Below are 14,757 nucleotides of genomic sequence, written 5' to 3' on the forward strand. Positions count from 1 at the left end.
GTTCTGTGAGAACTGGTGCACTCCAAGACAATGACTTGACCCTTTTCTGTACCCTCTGGGCCCGATCTACTAAGGGTTTGCGTGTATAAAAACATGTGCAAACTTGATAGCGCGCGCAAAGCAGATTTACTAACCGGGAGCACCGAGGATTGCGTCTGTCAAATGAGCAAAATAGCACTCGCTATTCATTTAGCGTGTTTGCCTTCATGAATATGCAGAATACATGCAGATCATCAGAATGCGCAAAATACTTGAAGGAGGAGATGCAAATGTAATCATTTAGCACACACAATGTGATTTCTAAAACCTGAAGCAGATAGCGAGTCCTGCTTTTTCCATCTCAAACAAATCTCCAAAAAAAGATCATTCCTTTCCCCCTTCTGATCTGTCGAAAGTCATTCATGCTTTTATTTTTTGTTAGGTTATTGTAGTGCACTTTTAACAGGTATCAGTCAGAGCTCCCTCCAAAGACTCCAACTGGTTCAAAATGCAGCCACTCAGATTTTAGCAGGCACAACCAAATACCAACACATCGCTCCTGTGCTCGCCAGTTTACATTGGTTGAAAGTTTCTTATCGTGATGATTTTAAGATTGTATGGATTCATTTAAAATTTCAACCCCATATGTGCCTGGGCGACTTCTCAGATCTGTGCATACAGCTCTGCAGGATGTAACAAGATCTCGCCTTCTAACAAAAGGTGACTGGGCTTTCTCAGTTAGAGCTGTTGAACTTCTTGCCATTACCAATAAGACAGTTCACAACCATAGCTGCTTTTAAATCCTTTCTCAAAACCTTTTTATAAGAAGGCCTTTCTCAACCCATAAATCATGACTATTTTCTGCATTCTGATGTCCTGTTTTTCCTGTCTGTACTGTTTTTATCTGCTTTGTAATTTTCTGCATTTTTTTGCTGTGAACCACTTTGTAACTTTGTTAAGAAAAGTGCTTCATAATTAAAGTGTATTATTATTATTATTATTATTATTATTATTATTATTATTATTATTACAGTATATTTGAATGTTCTTCTTTCTATTGACGGCTAATGGCTTACATTTAGTTGAAATACTTTTTAAGAAGATGAATGCAGAGTTTTGGCTTCTCTTTTTAACAGTGTTAGGAGATAAAGGCATTCTGTTCATGTTGATATACAGCAGGGATTTTTAATTAGATTTTCTGCTGGGCCAGATTTTAGAACCAAGACAAGGCAAACTTTAAATAAATGCTAATGGATGTAGTAACATTTTTTTTTATTATTATTATTTCACATTGTAATCAACACTTTTTGTCACATATCTGGCAGAAAATCTGACATATATGCACAGTTGTGCCATATCAGTTATGTCTTGACGTCTGCCGTTTTGAGTTCATTTGTAGCCAGGATGTCAACCCTAGGAAAGGTTGAAATGACAGACAGGTGTGTTTTTTAATAACAGATACCAAAATATGTATTCTTAATATGTCTATCACCAATCACTTTGTCCTCAATGGCCAGCATGCATTATCTCACTACTTTGTTCTGTAACTTCTTCTTTTCCCAGATTCCTGACTCCAGATGGGAAACTGCTATGGCTGTCTGTCATATTGCAAGACTGCAACAGGGTTTTAATACATCTGCATTTGTAAGCTGCAGATTAACTTTATACTTTGGCATCCCTGTCCTATGATCCCCTAAGAAAGCTCATCCTGGAAAGTCTGGTTTTTTCAAACTGATGCCTCAGAACGTTAGCGCAGAAGTTGCAAATGATGCATGTTGGTTTTGCATTTGGTGTTGGCAGTAACCAAATACTTGACTTGCAGTCCAATCAAGATGAAACTGACGGTTTTCATTGTCTATGTTTTGTGGACAGTATGGACCACATTTTTGAAGCGGGGCTACTAGCATGGTATGCATGTTTTATATACGACCACTGTGAACCTCTGTTTGGATCGGTACTGCGCATGTACATCTCTTGACGAAGACAGGAATGAAGCTCACTCACAAGCTACTGTTGTGCACGCTGCTTGTGCTGTTAAATTATTTATTTTTATTTATTGGATTCATGCATGTGGGTCGTGTTAGGGCCACTCGTAGATTGCCTGCGAGCTGGATTCAGCCTGGGGGCCGCCAGTTGAATATACAGTGTTTCTCTCTCGTGAGGTTCACATTCCCTATATTTCTTCACCTCCTCTCTAAGAGGTCTTCAGGAGTTTCCCTTCAACCCCCCTTCTCAATCCTGACTGTCCTGTCTTCTGAGTGTTCCAGCCACATACACACCTGCTACCGCATCCCTTTCTAGCTTCACTCCAAGACACATGACCATGTCCTTTGTTCTATTGCCAGCTTATTTCCAGTCCCCCTGTTCCTTGTTGCTTGTTCTTATTTTGCCTTATGGTGTTGTTCTCTGAGTTTTCTGTTCACCTTGAACCTCATTGTCAGTCTGCCTTTTACCTCCTACCTCTTTTTCTGCGTGCCTTTCTTACTTCCCCACATCAGACAGTCCGTTTCTTCAATACAACTCTGAGGTCATCCTGCTTTGAGCAAGCTGCATTTGGTTCTACAAAGGAATGCCAAAGAGTAAATATTTACTGCATAGAGTAACCTATTGTATAATTTAAACAAAATGTGGAAGAAGCTGAGCCCATGAACGTTTTATTAAGAACAGGAACATAATCTTCCTGTGATAGAGCCAGGAAATAGTGCATGGCATTGGCAGGATCAATGTAGCTGCTTTGGATGCTTTAGGTCAACAAACAAAATAACAAATATTAAATACACTTTTGGTTTCACATATTATCTAGCAACTAATATTAGGGGTTTCACTATACTGGTATGAGCTGTGTTTTGAAAAAAAGTTGAATATTGATGTAGTGTGAAAAATGAGCATAAGGTAGTTCCATGCAAGTAACTGGTTCATAGTCGGAGGGCTCTGACCAGCCGAATTAGAGATGCAGCCGGAACACAATGGTGCGGATCCAATGGAAGTTATCACATTGACTAGAATAGAAACCTATCAGATCCGGTGCCATGACGGACCGGACACGGATCTAGTGGTATGTGGCCGTTACACTTATTGCCAACCACCATAAACCGATGGAAGATGATGAAGTAGAAGCAGCAACTGAAGAAGATTCAGAAACGGCTAGCTTGCTAGCCTTTACTGCAGTGTGTGGCTACTACTGAAGTGTAAATCATGTCTGAGAAGTTGAAAGATGGTAAGCAAATAATCTACCCACACACTAAAAAGGTTTCTCCACCAGCTAAGTTGGATTGTTACCTTTCACTACCACAAAAAAATATTATCCTCAGCACTGTAGAAGAACTGATTTCTAATCATTTATCACACGTTGAAAGCACAATATGGCAGTGTAAGCACAGAACCAAATAGCAATAGAGCTGGGATATTGTTAATGATATTGTGATTAAAAGGTGAAACCCACAGATATGTGTTCAAAAGTCCTTAAATACAGAAAACCAGTCCTTCATGTTGAATAGGTTGCTATACATTTTTGCTATACAGTTCAATTGTAACCCTCACTCCAGAGGCAAGTTTGTATTCTTCACAATAAACCGCCGGAGACAGTGTGCTTACAAACTCTCAGTCTCAAGCAGACAATCAAAACCACAAGGTCAGCAAGCTGGTTTCATACTTGACATTGTACGTGTTTGTCAATGACCCTTCATTTGTGCACAGAGGGAAACAGACATGAATTTGCTATAACTGCTACTTTTCAGGTCATGCAGTTCACTTGATGGGTTAAGCTAACACTTTCTTCTTGTCTTGCCTCATTATTGCCTCATCTTTCTTTACCATTTCTGTTTCTGTTTTATGTTTAAAACATCACTCTTTTCCTCGTCTGCCTCATCTCGCTCTCATCCTTCTCTCTCTCTCTCTCTCAGTTTTCACAGAGGGCTCGTTTCACTCTCGCAGTAGCGGCTAGACTTTGATGTGGGCTTACAATGTGACTTGTGCCTCTGCTAAATTTAATCATATTAGCTAGTTAACCATGCCACCACCGTGTGACCCACTGACAAAAAACGAGCTCCTTCTGCTCTCCCTCTAGCTCACTCTCTCGTTTGTCTATAATAATCTAGCCCTGGGACTGAGGGGGAGCAGAGAACACAGTGCATTGGAGAGATACAGTACATGGGTAATTGTGAGTGTTTGCAAGGCAGAGAAGAAAAGATTACAAAAAACAAATCTGTAATTTCTACTAACTATATATGAAATTAATGAAAATTCATATATAGACAGTACAATACAAAATATTCCTAAATACACATCATTTGAATGGATAAATGCTTACCTTTTCTAAATGTATGTAATATGGACGTACATACTTATATAGTGCTTTTCTAGTCTTTCTGACCACACCAAGAACTTTTACAATACTTGTCACATTTCACCCATTCACACACATTTGCCCAACAGTAAATGGGTGTATTGACCCTAAATGCAAAATTACTTAGGAATACCAAACAATGTAATGTAACTGTACTGTTTTTATATGCTACTAAACACAAAGCGAGAGACCTCATGCAACACAACAAAAGACACATTGTATGTACTGATGTACATTGGTTGTGGCTCAGTGGGTAGAGTCGGTCGTCTATCAATCGGAAGGTTGGCAGTTTGATCCCAGCTCCTGCATTCAAATGCAAAAGTGTCCTTGGGCAGGACACTGAAACCTAAATTGCTCCCGCTGTTGTTCAGCGGTGTGTGAATGGGTATGAATGAGATTAGCTAAGACTGATGGTCCCTTACTATATAGAACCCTCTACTATCAGTGTGTGAATGTGTGAATGTGAAGAGTAGTGTAAAAGCGCTTTGAGGGGTCAGAAGGACTAGGAAAGCGCTATATACTGTAAGTGAAACTCAATTTACAATTTCTCATCACACTATGATTGTTCCCTGTATCACCCTTCAACAAATAATCTCACATTATAACTGTGTCAAAACTCACCTGGGGGAATAAGTCCACAATGTACAGGCCCTGTTTTGAAACCGTGTGCCAAAATATAAATGCTGAACTCAACATAACGTCTGTCAAGCTAGTGTGAGGTGAAAAGACGGGCCTTTAGCCTTTCGCTAACAGGGCTATAAATACATTTTAGCCCCTGTACAGTGTGTGCGGAAGGGAGAATTAGGCATTCAGACCTAAGCCATTTTTGAACCAGGCTGTGAACATTTCTATTTTTGCTGTAAAGATCGTCTTTTTTGAATGGGTGTGTATGTAGTTTCCGGTGCTTCTGCAGCTAGCCTCATTAATGTAATTATCTGCAGTTTTTCAGCACTTACGTATAGGCTTCATATTTTAAGACTGGAAGTTGCCGCTTGGTAGAGGCCTGGACAACTTTGGGAAGAAGACGGGAGTATCTCTGCATCAGCTGGGTGCTTCCATTTAAGTGGTATTTGAGACTTGACCTATTCTGCAGCTAATTCAGTTCACGTTGACGAAAATGCAAAAAAAAAAAAACTGTGCCCTTGTCCAGAGAACCATTTAGCATCTTTAAAAGTCCACAGAGGGAAGAAAAGACCTGGATGAGTCCTGCGTGTGTGTGTGCGTGTGCGTGTGCGCATGCGCGTATTAATTGTGAGGCTGTATATATGTCAAAGTGAATGTAGGAGAAAAGATGAGATTGCTCTTGATCCCAGATGATAGGTTTATTTGAGGGAAGGTCAGGAAGGTTTTGGAGAAGAGTAAGTCACAAGCAGCTGACGGGAATGATAGAAGCGATGTCTCAGTTTGCAAAACTGACATCTAAACACACATATACAGATACAGGAATGAAGACCAGGACAGAATAAAAAAGAAGTAAAATATAAAGCAAAGTGAATTGCAATGAACAAAAAAGGAAAAGTGAGCACTTCAGTACCTTCTTGCCCTGTGCTAGCGTTGTCCTTCCGTGAATCCTCAAGATTGGACATGCCCACTAGTGCTGAATTGTCAGAAAAGAGTCTGTTTGACAGAAGTGAATGTCCCCCACGGCTCACCAGAAGTGTCAATCTGGAGATTCTGCATGTCAGAGGAAGCAAATGATGAATTTGAAGGTTAAGAAATAGACATATGGATGATAGTTTGGAATATATAACAAGATTATCTCTGTCAACTAATAACTAAGGATGTTTTTTTTTAAATATGATCACAGATGGGTAATTTTCATTTTTTAAAAACTATTTTTAAATAAGAGAAAACATCCCTGTAACACTTTTTCAAATTCTGCAATCAGTAGGTAACCAGGAGCAACCCTCGAGGCATGATTGACTTGTGTCCTGGCTCAGCTTTACAACAGCTCCTGAATGCAGGAATTGCTTCACCCTCATCATATCATTACCCCGTTGGCCTGACAGTGAACAAGCTTGAATGGCAGTCTGCATTTGATTATTGCAGTTTTGCCCCCCAGGCACTCTGTGTTTGATTACTCCTGCTTTGGAGGTTGATCTTTGTCTGATTATTCTTGCTGTTTGTTTATTCCTGTAATCGCAGCCTCGCACAAAGTCCTGTTTTTGTTTTTGGCAGGGGTTGTCATGGGGTCTTATCTATGTGTAAACATCTCTGTTTTGGGCTTTTTTCATGTGTGTCTGTGATTATTGATAGCTCAGAGGCTTGTCTGGGTGTGATTGCTTTTTCCTGGCAGGCTAGCGTTTAGAATAATTGGTGCCCTCCAGAACCGGTGTTTATTTTCGTCAACATTCCAATTACATCAGACCAATCAGTGTGGTCCACAGACCAGTCGTCTCATCATCACATATCAGCTGTGTCAACATCCGCTATCATCTCTGGCTGTCACACCGATTGTAACTCTATCACTCAATATTTTAATTACATTTGGACCCTACTGTGAGAAAATAGTAATAAGCCTAAGTCTTGGCCACACTTCATTTTTTTCCATTAAAGTATCCTCACAGCGTATTGTTTAAATCCTATAATCCATGTCACAAATTGAGAAGGAAGTCCATCATCCATATTATTCCAGTGAGCCCATCGTCATTGCAGTGGAATTGTCACAAATTTAGAACAGTTCTTTGTGACTAATCTTTTTTTTTTTTCCCCACTAATTAGTTTTAGTATCACTTCTCTCCTAAAAATAATGACCCAATTTTCTCTGACCATTTCTTTGGTGTGCCAGGTTGAAAGGTAATTGTTTTTGATTGACTCAAGGTGTTCCACTGTGTCTGGAAAATTCATTTGATTATATTGCTTGTGTAACACAATTTCTGACTTACTCTACGCCATTGTTATAAAAGGCATTATTGTTATTATAATTATAATTATAATGATTATTATTACTTTTAATTATTACATTTTATCATTATTATTGTTGCTACCATTTATTTACCATTTTTTCATAATTATTATAAGTGTTATTATTATTACTTTTATTATTTGATTCTTATATTGTTACTTTTTGTCATATTTATATTATTTCATTATCATTATTATTATTATTATTATTATTATTATTATTATTATTATTATTATTATTGTTGTTGTTGTTGTTGTTGTTGTTGTTATTATTATTATTATTAAATGTGTTATTATTATGATTATGATTATTTTCATTATTATTATTATTGTTGTTGTTGTGGTTGTTATTGTTATTATTTGTTTTATTAATTTAACAGTGGTCTCACTTGATCCTTTGTCTGCTACACTTTTTGTTTCGGGTCTTGCTAGCTCTATTATGACTTTTCAAATAAATAAATGAAGATCATAGCTCAACTTCTTACTCCCTCTTCTAAATGTATTTCTTCATAAATAAACGCACCACTCAGAGACAGGGTATTATGGTGGAATTTCAGGATTAGGTAGGTTTGTAATAATCCTGCCACAGCAGGGAGAGACCCAAAATGAGTTTAACCATTAAAAAGTAGGAGTAGGATAAAAGGATCAGAAAAAAACAAACCTCCAAACAGAGGTAGAGAAAGGAAAAACATCTCTTAATATAAAAACCGAGAATGGGATAAAATGGGTTAGTGTAGAGGGACAGAGAATACACTAGGTATTGTTCTAATCCCGTCAGTGGGATCCTTCTAATCCCTTGTTGGGAACATCACAGAAACACGTTGGTGTTTTTGTCTTTGTTCCTGGGGCTAATCCCTGGCTTGCAGGCCCTCAGGTCTGGGTTGGTATATTGATGACACTGTTATCCTGCCCATATGTTTCACAGACATCAGGACACACACTTAATACCTGATCTGAAGTATCAAAGGAGTCACTCAGCTCAAGCACAAGAAAATAATACCTGAAATATAAGTAACATTTTTTGGAAGAAGTTTACTTTTTCAAAAGTAGTAGGATGGAAACACACTGAAGTTGGCTGCTCAGTAATACTTTTTGGCTCAAAGCTGATTTAAGGTTTAAGATAAGAGGATGAAGCACATTATGTTAATAGAAATTATCAGGAAAGGTAAAAAAGTGAGTCTGGCCATCTTATTACTTCAGTTCATTTGAGATGTCTGATTAAATGGACATAGGCCATGACCACATAAACTACTCATTTCTGATTGACCAACAGGTGTAGTGTGCACTCACACTGATCACAATTTAAACGCAACCTGCCTTATTCAGTGAAAAGCTGCCATTGTCTAAAACAATTAAACACTCTGAGGTGTCCTTGTATAGAAAATAACATTTAGAGGAAATGCCACCCTGCCTTGTATTGTAGCATCAACTTGAATACTAATGCAACAATCATTTTGGTGCACAAGTCATGCAATTGTTGTGGAGTGACTGACAACATCTTCTGGGTTTAGTTTCCGGTACTCATAATATATTCATGGGTCTCACAAATGATCAGGTGCTAACAGTATTTTCTTTCTACAATAAAGCATTTGTTTTATAACATTTTCTACCATGAATTGTTCATTTTGCTTGCTTTTACCCTTCCTGTTTTTGTTGCAATGGTTAGTTCCATGTTGGATTAACACAACCTTTTTTTTTTTGCTTTATTCCTTTTTTTTCCTTGTTTTTAAGAGAAAATGACCACAGCATATTATTTGTTATCACTACCCTGCTTAAAAGTGGAGAGCAAAAATTAAAGACTAGAAAAGATACATCATTAAGGGAATAATAATTATCAAATTCGTATTTGAAAATGTTGTGCTTCAGTAAAATGTAAGCATTTATATGGTATTATCACAATACAGTTTGCCCGATTACTTTCCATCGTATCCAGTGTTGGACAAATTACACCACTTCATTACTTACATCAAAGTATAGATCTTCCTGGTCAAACATTACTCTTCTGCTAAATAATTACTTGAGTTAAAGTACTAGAGTAGCTGACTTCAGAGCAAAAGTAGTAAGTAACTAGAGCATTGATAGAAATGTAGTGGATCAAAAGTATGATATTTGTCTTTCAAATGTAGTGGAGTAAAAGTAATAGTTCCCCCCAAAATAATTCTCAAGTAAAGTACAGATACTCGAAAAATGTACTTCAGTACAGTACTCATGTAAATGTACTATGTTACTGTCCACCACTGATCATACCCACACTGTTAAAACAAAAAAGCTGTGAAAACTCAAAATTTCAAGGCAAGTGACACCACTAGATTTTTTAGTTTCGAGGCTAACTAGATATCTTACATTTGAGCCAAATTATTAGTTTTTGTTGTGATAACTTATCATTCATATGTAGTGTAACTTAAAGTTTTGAGTTCTGCATACTAATAAGTGAAAGTTGTGCCAACTTATTATTTTTTGTTCAGAAAATGTACCTTTGTTACTACACCGTTTTCCCACTTGCAAGGTAGCTAATGTTCAAGGCCGCTAACTATTGGTAATGACCATGCCTTATTAAACTAACTAACTAAACAAATAATTTGATGTAGTTTGCAAAAAAAAACCAAACATTTTTGTTTACTTAACCAAAAAAAACATTTCAGGCCAACAATTTTCAGTTTTCATTTTTACAGTGCAATCACGATTATAAAGAGCAGGTTCTGAACTCAGGAGAACAGCAGTGTGGACTACAACATAAACACTGTTACTGCTTTGGGATTCTCCCACTTCCCCCTAAAGATAAGCATGTTGCACAGGTCAACTTTGAATTGAAATCTCATGTGAGTTGCCTGTCAAAGAAAAATAGAGCAAAGCTACTTTCAAAATGTGTATTTACACTGCAGTGTTAAGTGATGATGTCTTACACAACTGGCACAAAGTTACACATGAATTCAAAGAGACCTGCATCCACTTTGCGTCCATTGGAGGGTAGTTTGACATCGCCTTGACTGGCAGCTTAAAGTTATGATGTCAGTGGGTCATAGCGGTTTATGGGATTAAGCCCCTGGAGGAAGTCAGAGGCTCTTTAAAGCCAGGACAAAGCAGCCTCTAAATTTAATTGAGGTTGCAAGTGAGGACAATAACAATAGTGATCATTCCTCCTTGCCTTTTACGATAAATGTGATGTTTATTGTAAAAGGCAAGAGGAATCGTGTGCTGGAGTGTTGTTAATATTAACAACAGCGTCCAGAATAATGGACAATATGTGTAAGTGGAATCTGTTAAACTGTGAGGAAGAAAAACACGAGATAGTCATGCTTCAGAAAGGAGCACACTTGTAATAATTATATAATAATAATAACTTCAATTATTTAAACACCCGTTGTTGTTGGGACACCGTGGGATTCTTCTGACTGATGACTCAATACTTTAGATGAGCACATTTATATCATTCTTGATATTTATTTATTTGTATTATTACATTAAAATGACCCTCACTATCCCAAAGTAGTAGGTCTCTTTTAAGCATCTATTGTGTTGTGCCACCAACATTTTTCTACAAGCACAGTGTCACGATGATTTCCTGTAAACAAGCAACAGACTGACAACAAAAAACAAAGTGATTTCCTTGGTTTTATTATTCTTTACACTTGCCAATGGTTACTGCAACCAAGCACAAGAAGTGCTCCAGCTGAGTGCACACTGTATGTTTCTTGAGTCTGTCTTTTATATAGTCACTTAACTCAAACTGACAGCTGAATGGAAAAACCTAAGACCAGCTGTACGGTACATTCTCACATAGGTTTGCAAGTAGAAGGTAAATGCAGTGGTTGTCAGTATAACCTCACTGCCACATTCCTCCTAATCCACTGCCTCGTTGAATCTCTTCAAGCTAACTAAATCAATTAAAGCAGAGAGAGGAAAGGTGCAGTAAATATTTATGCAGTGACAGAAACAGTTTCAAAGCCTAACACAACTTTGTGACTTTGCAGAAGATCATATCTTCAAAATATAAAATCAGGAGCTGCTCAACCCCTCGGTTCATCCTTCTCTTTGCATGGGACTTTAGGGATGCCATTATTTCAATTTTAGCAAAAAACTTGCACTGCATTTGAATCAGTCTTGCAGTTTCTCTGCTTTGAAAAAATAACTAAATAAAAGCTTTCTTTGGATAAATCCCCTTTCCAGTCTCAGAGAGATTAACATAATTTTACAGCAGGATTTCCACCAGCTAAGTCTTCAAATCTTTCCTGATATTCCAAATCAAGTAGACGCTTTCTCTTCTTATCTGTTTGTATTTTCATATCAAAACTTTTTGTTTTCTAGTGCAGGAGGTAGTGAAATTGTAACCACAGCAAACAAAGGGAGTAGCTTACAGTATTTGACAACAGGCGTGTATCTTTCCTGCTCTAATTATAAGAGTGATTTTTGTTTTCTGTGTGTGTGCTGCACATTAACGTTATAAATGCAAAGACAAATAAGTCACAGCCAATGTGGTGACATAGAGACCTAATAGCCCTGCAGCTGAGAGAAAAATAGTCCAGAGTGGAACATGCATCAAACAGACTTAAAGGTGACATATCACACTTTTTTCATCAATATACATTGGTCTAAGAGGTCCCCAAAACATGTCTTCAAAGTTTATGCTCAAAAAAACACTTTGAAATCAGATTTTGGCATGCCTGAAAAGCCCTCTTCTTCAGTCCTCCTCAGAACACTCTCTTTTCCCTCTGACCACGCCCCCTCAGGAAGTGGATGTGCCACGGCTGTCCAGCACTTTGATCTAATGTTTACATGTTGGCTGAATATACACGGCTGCTCAGAGATCACGTTACTTCAACCCACTGAATCTGATCCAGAATCTGATCCTGACGGAGAGGCGCCTGTAGCAGGACCTTTCTGAAGGATTGGTCACAGATTTAGTGTTTCTTGTTGTTTTATTTATCAGTATGTCGACGTGTGTCTTGGTACACAGCTACGAACATGTAGCTATGTGGCTATGCTAACTAGCGCTAACACTTATCCATGATAAATAAAAATCATCCACTAGATCTTCAAATCTGCAGGCCTGGGGAGTAAAACCGACCTCTGCCAGAAAGGCAGCAGGACCTTTCTGAAGGATTGGTCACAGATTCTGTGTTTCTTGTTGTTTTATTTGTCAGTATGTCGACGTGTGTCTTGGTACACAGCTACACAGCTACAGCTACGACATGTAGCTATGTAGCTATGCTAACTAGCGCTAGCACTTATCCATGATAAATAAAAAACATCCACTAGATCTTCAAATCTGCAGACGTGGGGAGTAAAACCGACCTTTGTGTTTATTAAGACAGCCTGCAACTAGGATGCCTCCCTCCTAAGCTCCTTGTTACCACACATGTGTGCAGGTAATGAAAAACGGAGGGGGGATTCAGTATTATTTTATACAGTCTATGGGCTGAACAAGCTCTGAGCTCTGACTCCGTGACAGACCGGGTATTGTTGTTACGTAACAAAAACACGGAAGTCTGAAACGGCTCGTTTCACACACATTTACAGAAAGGTGTAGAAATCAAAACAGGGGCAGAATGGATTTTTTTCATTCTCGGGGGGTTTGTAGACATGCCAGGGAAACATATTTCAGGTAAAGAACCATTAAAAAGTCAATTTTGCATGATATGTCACCTTTAAATCCACATCCCAGAGGGTAAACTAGCACAGAGGAGCACAGGAACGTGCACTGGCTAAGTCAACACACAACAGTTTGTCCAGAAACCTCACTGGACTGACACAGCAGTCTGTTGCCAACAGCAGGATTTGAAAATACCAGTTTTATCATGATATGATATTACATTGTTTCTTGGCTGATGATACAATGTTTGCCAATATCACAAAGTCTGCCAAAATATGTTTGGGTTCTGTTAGATTCAGGGTCCCCTCGATCAATTCAGACACTATTATGCATTTAATACAATTATACATTTCACCTTAGAAAATATAATGAAAAAAATGAAAACAAAGCAATTTTGGTATGATTTGACAAATGTATTCTCCAACAATGCAGCAATCACATGATAATATTTGCATCCTCTAAACTTGAAAACCCAAACCTGTGTTTTAGTGTAGAATTCCAATTTTTCATGTTTAAAATGCTTATGCTTATGCTTATGCTGTTTTTTTTTTTTTTTGACATTTAAAATTTTGAGGTAACATTGATGACCTTTAATCCGTGAGAAATATCTGTGCACATTTGTGTTTCACCACCTTGAATTTGTTGAAAGTAAAAGTGACTTGTTCTAAGTTGGTCAACTCGAATTTATCAATGTCATTACAGTGTCACTATCATGCTTCACATCGTGTACTCTTTGGTTTGGAACGAATATTTAAGCTTTGAATCAAATTCATAAAAGTCAAAAAAAAAAAACATCACTTCCACAACACTGCAAGGGCCTCATGCCAGTACAGATGGAAATTGAAAATGGCCTTATTGCCTGTTTCGAGTTGTGGTTCAGCTATTGTGAAAAAAATTGGTCAGAGGTGTTGAGTGGGCAGCGATATCTATGGTAAGGCTAACGTTATCATGGGTCAATGCCAAAGTACACGTGTGGTAACTGTGAAACAAGCAAGTGGTAGAGGTCCCAAATAAAAGCATTGCCCCTGATATGTTGATGTAGACAGATTTTCAGACTCCCCAGCCGTTTTATTTAATGATTTTTCAACCCAAACAGGTGTTTCTATTCAAAATCCTTCCATGATTGCATTCAATCATCAAAGAACCACTATACCCTGTTTTTTATTTTATTTTTTTCCCTCAAGTATTCAAAGACACGTGTAAGTACAGTACTTACATAAGCATACCACAACTTGGGTAAGATTAAATGTTTGATAATACAACTGGCAGTGTGGACTCCTCATTGTTCTCCCATCAGATGGGAACAATGAATCACACTGAATGCTCATCTGTTATTCCCCATCCCTGGAGATATCTCAATCTGGTCTAATGTTGATGAAATTTAAAGTGTGATAGGTTTTTTATACGTGATGCCTTGCTTGTAAAATGCCATTGATTTGTCATAATGAAGACAGTTTCAAAGCCAGATGTTTTTTCAAACAGTGGTTCACCCCTCAGCAGAGCTTTAATTTCAACAAAGCTCAGAGAAAAGTTGACTTTTCCAAGGTGTACTGAAGTGAAAGTGGTATTTTTAAACTTAAGGCTTAAAATGATAACTAAAAATGCTTTCATTAGGCATGTAACTGAATCCCCTATACGTGCCATTGTATCCTCCATTTCTGTTTTCAGGGAGCAGAAATAACTAATTTAACAAGTACCAGCCACTGACACATATTTGATAAAGGAAATAGTCATTCTACTGCCGATATTATGTTATGCAATGGAAACTTCCTTCACTAGTCCAAGAGTTAGAGCAGGTCTTAGCATTGCCCTAATGGTATGCTAGCAGGACTCAAAGGAATGCTTTTACTGAGATACTGTTCATGATGTAACTAACACATTTAATTAGGTAGTTTCCCACAAACTACTTAACTTCCAGGAGTGAACCGACACTTCAGCT

The 14,757-nt window shown here is 37.8% G+C and overlaps 1 long non-coding RNA gene across 1 annotated transcript; it reads right to left on the reverse strand.

Moving 5' to 3' along the window:
* Positions 1 to 1,287: 1,287 nt before the first annotated feature.
* LOC117816337 lies at positions 1,288 to 6,077 on the reverse strand. The gene is made up of 3 exons (XR_004631930.1): positions 5,859 to 6,077; positions 2,440 to 2,538; positions 1,288 to 1,392 (listed from the first exon to the last, which is right to left on the reverse strand). It is a non-coding gene; the product is annotated as an uncharacterized LOC117816337 (long non-coding RNA).
* Between the last annotated feature and the right edge of the window lie 8,680 nt (positions 6,078 to 14,757).

The sequence above is a fragment of the Notolabrus celidotus genome, chromosome 7 (assembly GCF_009762535.1).
Source record: "Notolabrus celidotus isolate fNotCel1 chromosome 7, fNotCel1.pri, whole genome shotgun sequence".
NCBI classification, from domain to species: Eukaryota; Metazoa; Chordata; class Actinopteri; order Labriformes; family Labridae; genus Notolabrus; species Notolabrus celidotus.